The 6,325-nt window shown below is 39.1% G+C and overlaps 1 protein-coding gene across 1 annotated transcript in view; it reads right to left on the reverse strand.

Moving 5' to 3' along the window:
- The window catches only part of Sec24AB (Protein transport protein Sec24AB), a 160,618-nt gene extending 156,637 nt beyond the window's left edge, over positions 1-3,981 (reverse strand). The window contains exon 1 of the mRNA XM_076417176.1: positions 3,907-3,981. The gene's annotated coding sequence lies outside the window, so the exon portion shown is untranslated. The remainder of the gene's footprint in view (positions 1-3,906) is intronic.
- Between the last annotated feature and the right edge of the window lie 2,344 nt (positions 3,982-6,325).

Consider the following 6,325-nt stretch of genomic DNA (forward strand, 5'->3'; position numbering starts at 1 on the left):
TGACACATAGATGGCGTTACCAGAATTAAATCCATATGTTTTCTAGTTAGCCCTAACTCTGAAAAGATGCGTCCATAAATTTAATAGTTGTCGGATCATTAGTCTGTGAATTATAGCATTTTTAGTGAAGCAACTTATGTAATTGTGAAAAAATGGATAAAAAGGAACTTCGCGTGTTGATAAAATATTGCTTTTTGAAGGGAAAAATACAGTTGAAACAAAAAAATGCTTGATGCCGAGTTTCCGGACACTGCCCCAGGACAATCAACCATCAAGGATTGGTATGCTAAATTTAGACGTGGTGAAACGAGCACCGAAGATGGTGAACGCGAAAACATTAAAAAAATCCACAAAATGATTTTGAATGACCGTAAACTGAAATTGAATGTAATAGCAGACACTCTAAAAATGTCAACTGAACGTGTACATCATATCACTCACGAATATTTAGGTATGAGAAAGCCCTATGTAAAGTGGGTGCCGTGCTAGCTCATTTTTGACCAAAAACACGGACGAGTCGAGGATTCGGAGCAGTGATTAAACGTAATAAACCCGAGTTTTTGTGTCGATATGTGACAATTGATGAAACATGGCTCCATCATTTTACTTCGAAATCCAATCGACAGTCATCCGAGTGGACTGCACACGATGAACCCGCTCCAAAGTATGGGAAAACGCAACAGTCGGCTGGCGAGGTTATTTTAGAATACGTATGGAATAATTTGCATTGACTACCTTAAAAAAGGAAGGACCATCAACAGCGATTATTACATAGCATTATTGGACCGATTGAAGGACGAAACCGCAGAAAAAGGGCCGTATTTGAAGAAAAAAAAGTGATGCTTCACCAAGACAATTCACCGTGTCACAAGTCAGAGAAAACGATGGCGAAAATCCACGAATTGGGTTTAGAATTGCTTCCTCATCCACCGAATTTTCCAGATCTGATCCCCAGCGACTATTTCCTGTTCTTATATCTCAAAAGAATGCTCGCTGGGTAGACATTTTCGCCGAATGAAGGGGTAATTGACGAAACTGAGGCCTATTTTGAAGCAAAGGACAGTACGATTGTACTACAAAAATGGTGTCAAGAAGTTGGACGGTCGCTATAATGATGCATCACCCTTGAAGGGAATTATGTTGAATAAAAAAACTAATATTTACAAAAAATTTGTTTTACTATGGTAGGCCGAGAACTTTTCAATTAAACTGTTATCTATGCCCTTTTATAAAAATATATTATCTTTTCCTTGTTTGTATCACGAACAAGGTAGCAGTCATTAGGGTGTTATTGTTGAGTAATGTTAAAAGATTTCTTTATTCGATTCAGCTCAACTCTTATTAATAAATTTGATCATTTCAGAATATTGTCGTCTACTATTCTTGCATTTTACAAAATCGCATGTAATTTTTTCTCTCATTCTAATTTAAATTTCTTCAGCTTTCGTTCAGCAAAATTTAGAAACACTTTGCGTATAGAAGAAAAATTAAATCCTACTAAAATATATCAGAATTAAAGTAAATACCTAATTTTTATAAGTTACTGCAATTTTTGCTACTATTTTTTATGGATAAACCGCATTAGTGAATTGACTAATGAACTGACTATCTAGCTTATGGTTGACGTATTATATATTTATTCACCTAACCTAACACCAATGGATACAATAAAATGTGTACAAAAGTTATAATTACCTTAAGTATTACTTCTAGTACAATTTTATGATATCTATTTCATACCCTTGTCTGAAATGCTTTTATATGCACATAAAGAACGATTTTTTTCTTTGCTTCTTGTTATAGTTTTGAAATCTGCAGCTAATCCGGATGAAATGACTTATTTTTGATGTCCTTGAAAATGTTTTGTTACAAATTTGGCAATTAATAGTCTCACTATAAACAGAACTGACGATGTTTGGACACTCTCACTTTAGAAATTCTGTATTGCTAAAGAGAGATAAAAGTAGTAGAAACAGTAGAAATAAAATACGTTAAAAGAGTCAGGATGGCAACAAAGATGAACAGGATGAGAAAAAAGAAATTAGAGAGGTCAGTTGGTGAGGACACAAGACAGATAAAGAGAATTTGGGAGGTGAGTTATCTAAGCGAACCTATGAAGAATATAACAGAGAAATATTTCAAAAACGAGAAAAAACCCAACTGAACTAAGAAGGCTATAAAGCGGAAACAGATAAAATGGAATTTTTGCATGTAATAAGAGAGAATAGATAATACATTTAGCACATCTACACTACTATGTGATACAAGAAGTTTTGTTATTATTACAACAGGTTCGGAGTTTATATAAAAAATTAACTATTTGCAGTGGTTTACATGCTGATGAAATTCAAACTTGAAATATTATAGATAAGGTTATTCGTAAACTCTTCTATGCTTACAGACAAAATTGTAATGCCTTACAGCGGTTAGCATCGATGTCCCATCAGCCAAGATTACTCCATAAATGACAAAGAGCTAAATTGTTCAATTTGATAAGTGAAAATAATTTTCACATGAATTAAAACCAAAATATTATTTGAGCAATTCATAAAATCGTGCTATTTATTATGATGTTTGTCATTAAAGTTATTTATCCACATTATTTATATACTGAGTTTTTGCTTTATATATTTTTTATGATATTGACGATTAATTAAATATAGAAAACACATAAAGTGTTTATTCCGTAATATAAAGTGTAGTAATAGTATAATTTTTCTTTTTTATGTAATATTAATAGATATCGCGATCTACACTATGTTTATTTTATCTTAGTTCGCTACAATTTTGTTTTGAAACATGTATTTAGGAGTACCAATGCTGATTAGATAAAATATGTCAATTAAATGCTATTAAAAATGGGATTGAATAAATACAAAACTAACCAAATCGGTGACGTAAAATGCAAATTGTATTTTCGACTGTTTTATGTTTGTTTTCTTTACGAGGGTGAGGGGAAAAGTTCTCGGTCTGATACAGAGATAATACGAGGGTCACTATCTATATTTCGGGAATTGGCAACACTGTTGTCATGTGAGTCCATCTGACGGTTCCATCGTAAAATTTGACATTTTTGACGATGTACGTACTCAGAACATTTTGTCGCACGGACACTATTTGTTTATTTTATATTTAGTTGAAAATTTCGTCTCGGAAAAAAATGGACCTGAATCGTGAACATTTTCATGCGATGATTTTTTACGATTTTCGACGTAGATTATCACAGCAAGAGCGCATCAGCCAACTTAATTTTACTTTTGGCGATGAAGTTCCATCAAAAAACACCGTGTATCGCTGGTCTAGTGAATTCAATCGTGGTCGTAGTTCGCTGTCCGACATGTTTCGTGAAGGTCATCCAAAATCGGCTGTTGTGTCAGAAAACATCGATACTGTGTGCGAAATGATTAAGCAAGATCGTCATGTCACCTATTGTGAGATCGAGGCATCCCTAATCATTAGTTCCACCAATATATACGCGATTTACATGAACACTTAGTTGTGTGAAAGTTATGTTCGCATTGGATCCCACGCAATTTCACAATCGTTAAAAAAAGGCTCGTGACGATTGGAGCAAAGAAATACTTAAGAAATACAATCGCGGTGCTCGAAAGACGTTTATAAAATCGTGACAGGTGATGAATCATAGATATATTCGTATGAGCCCGAAAGTAAGCAGCAGTTGACTGTATGGGTGTTCCAAGATGAACCAAATCTAACAAAAGTAGTTCGCGCATGAAGCACTTCAAAGAAAATAGTGGCCTGTTTCTTCAGGAAAACTGGTTATATTTCAACAGTGCCTTTAGAGAATCATAGAACAGTAAATTCTAAAACAAAACACTAGTTGAGACTAATTTTCATCGCCCGAAGAAGCTATTGAAACGCTCAAGAATCATGTTTTGAAGATACCTTATTCGGAATGGTATAAATGCTTTGGAAATTGTTTTAAGCTTTTTTTTTTTTTTTTTTTTTTTTTTTTTTTGTTCTGGCCTAAAAACCAGGCGGTGGAATGCATGACGCATACCTGGTCGCGGAGACTTGCCCTGGAGTGACAAGTTGGACCGGGTTATGTGGGACTGCCTCTGGGCTTACCAATACACTAAACCGAAACCGCCTCACAGTTGACCCCTGTGGATCACTACTGCTACTGCATTAAATTTGGGGATATGGCACCCGCTGATCGGGCAGCCGTTAATGGGCACGAGAGCCCGGCGATTCTATTGATTCGCGAACCTGAGTTAACACACAACTGGGTACTGTTGTATGGGGGCAAAAGTTATGACTGTAGCGACGGATGAGGTCGTTTCAGCCTGGAAAAGGGGGAGAGCTTAGCGGTGACGCGGTGCTAAGCTCCCAGCATGTCGACCAGCTCGCGAACAAGCGCGTTTTCAGAAGAACTTGAGCTGAGTTGTTGTTTATGGAATGATTGAGATATGAAGTGCTTGATTTCTGGAGTGTCAGTTTCCCTATGGATTTGATTATTTCTGACAAACCATGGAGCGTTTAATATTCTCCTGAGGAGCTTATTTTGGAAAACTTGAAGCCGTTTGACCTGGTTGGGTGTAACAAACTTGAAGTAGACATTAGATCCGTAGAGGAGTACGGACCGAATTAACATCTTGTAAAATAAGCATTTGATGGAGATGGGAAGCCTGCTAGAAGGGCAGATCAGAGGAGATAGCAGGTTTGCTATCCCCGAACCTTTTTGGATTGCTTTCTGGATTTGGGAATGCCAACCGAACCGCCGGTCGAAGTGAAGACCTAGGTACGTGACGTTATCCAGCCATGGAATTATTGCGGTGCCGATCTTAAGTTGCGAGACGCGCAGTGCGTAACGCTTCTTGTGGAAAATGATGGCCTGGGTTTTCAGGGGGTTGATTTGCAACCTCCAGAATTTGAACCACTTGACCGCATGATCGAGCTGCTTCTGTAAACGCTCATGAATTGTAACTTCGAACCTGGCGGCCGTGAAGAAAGCAGTGTCGTCAGCGTAAAAGGCGACGTCAATATGCTCTTTTCTCGGCATATCTGAAATAAAGAGATTAAATAAGGCTGGGGCCAGCGGGGAACCTTGAGGTACGCCAGCATCGATTTGTTTACGACTGGAAAGTGACGCCCTGATCTTGACCTGGAAAGATCTGTCCGAGAGATAGGACTTGATGAGAGCGGTTAGGTCTTCTGGGAGGCCTAACCGCACGCACTTTGCGAACAATCCGTCGTGCCAGACCTTGTCGAAGGCTTTGGTTAGGTCCAGAAGAACTGCTCCAAGCTTTTTACGTTGGTCAAGAGCATGATGGATGTGTGCAGCCAGACGGGAAGCTTGATGGACGGATGAGTGGTGAGCGCGAAAGCCGAATTGTTCATCTGGAATGATGTTGTTTTCCTTTGTGAAAGTGTTGAGAGCGTAGAGTATTGCCCTCTCGGCAAGCTTCGAAATGGCGCTGAGAAGGCTGATAGGCCTGTAATCAGATGGAGATGATTTTGCTCCTTTCTTGGGTATAACCGCTATATGTGCGTGTTTCCAAGACGCCGGGAAGTGTTGCAGTCTCATGATGGAGTTAATAATGTTTGCCAGTTCTGCGAGTTGCTTATGCGGGAGCTTTTTTAACTGGGTAATCGATATTCCATCGAAACCTGGAGATTTTTTGGTTTGAAGTTTGCCGATCATAGTCTGTAGAGACTTTGGAGATACAAAATGGTTGAGAAGAAAGGCGGGGGTTACTGGTCTTTTGACGGAGTTGGATTCGTTGATGACAGTGTCAATGTCTTTAGTTTTAGTGTTCTGTGCGGGTGGGAGGCATTTCATTTGAGCTTCGTAGGTCTCTGCAAGGAGCTCGACTTTTTCTTGGTCAGTGACTGCAAAATTTCCTGTAACCGCTGACTTCAGGGGAGGGATGACATTGTGCGTCTTCCCCACGAGGCATTTGGAGACACGCCAGAAGGAAGGGGGGCCATCCAGCCTTTGGTCCGCGAGAAATGAGTTCCATTTCATTGCTCGCCAAGTCGAGACGGCCGCCCTTACCCTCTTGCATGCTCTGTTCGCCTCCCTTTTGTCTGCAGCATCAAGGGTGAATCGAGCTAATCTGCATAAACCGTTTTTGATGCGAATTTCACGTTTAAGAGAAGCGGGAAGATTGTTTTTCCACGGCTGGGGTTGTGATGAAATTTTGACTGTGGAAGATTCGTGAGCAGACTGAATATCGCGAGTTAGCTTGAGTACGGCTTCCTCGAGGTGTTCTGGTGTGTTAATTTTCGGAATTGGATCGGATTTCAGGAGAAGAGATTGGTAGTTTTTCCAGTCGGTTTTTTTCCTGATTCTTGTTAGTGG

The sequence above is a fragment of the Rhynchophorus ferrugineus genome, unplaced genomic scaffold (assembly GCF_030347505.1).
Source record: "Rhynchophorus ferrugineus isolate W39M unplaced genomic scaffold, kcgeb_rfMv2 rfM11, whole genome shotgun sequence".
NCBI lineage: Eukaryota > Metazoa > Arthropoda > Insecta > Coleoptera > Curculionidae > Rhynchophorus > Rhynchophorus ferrugineus.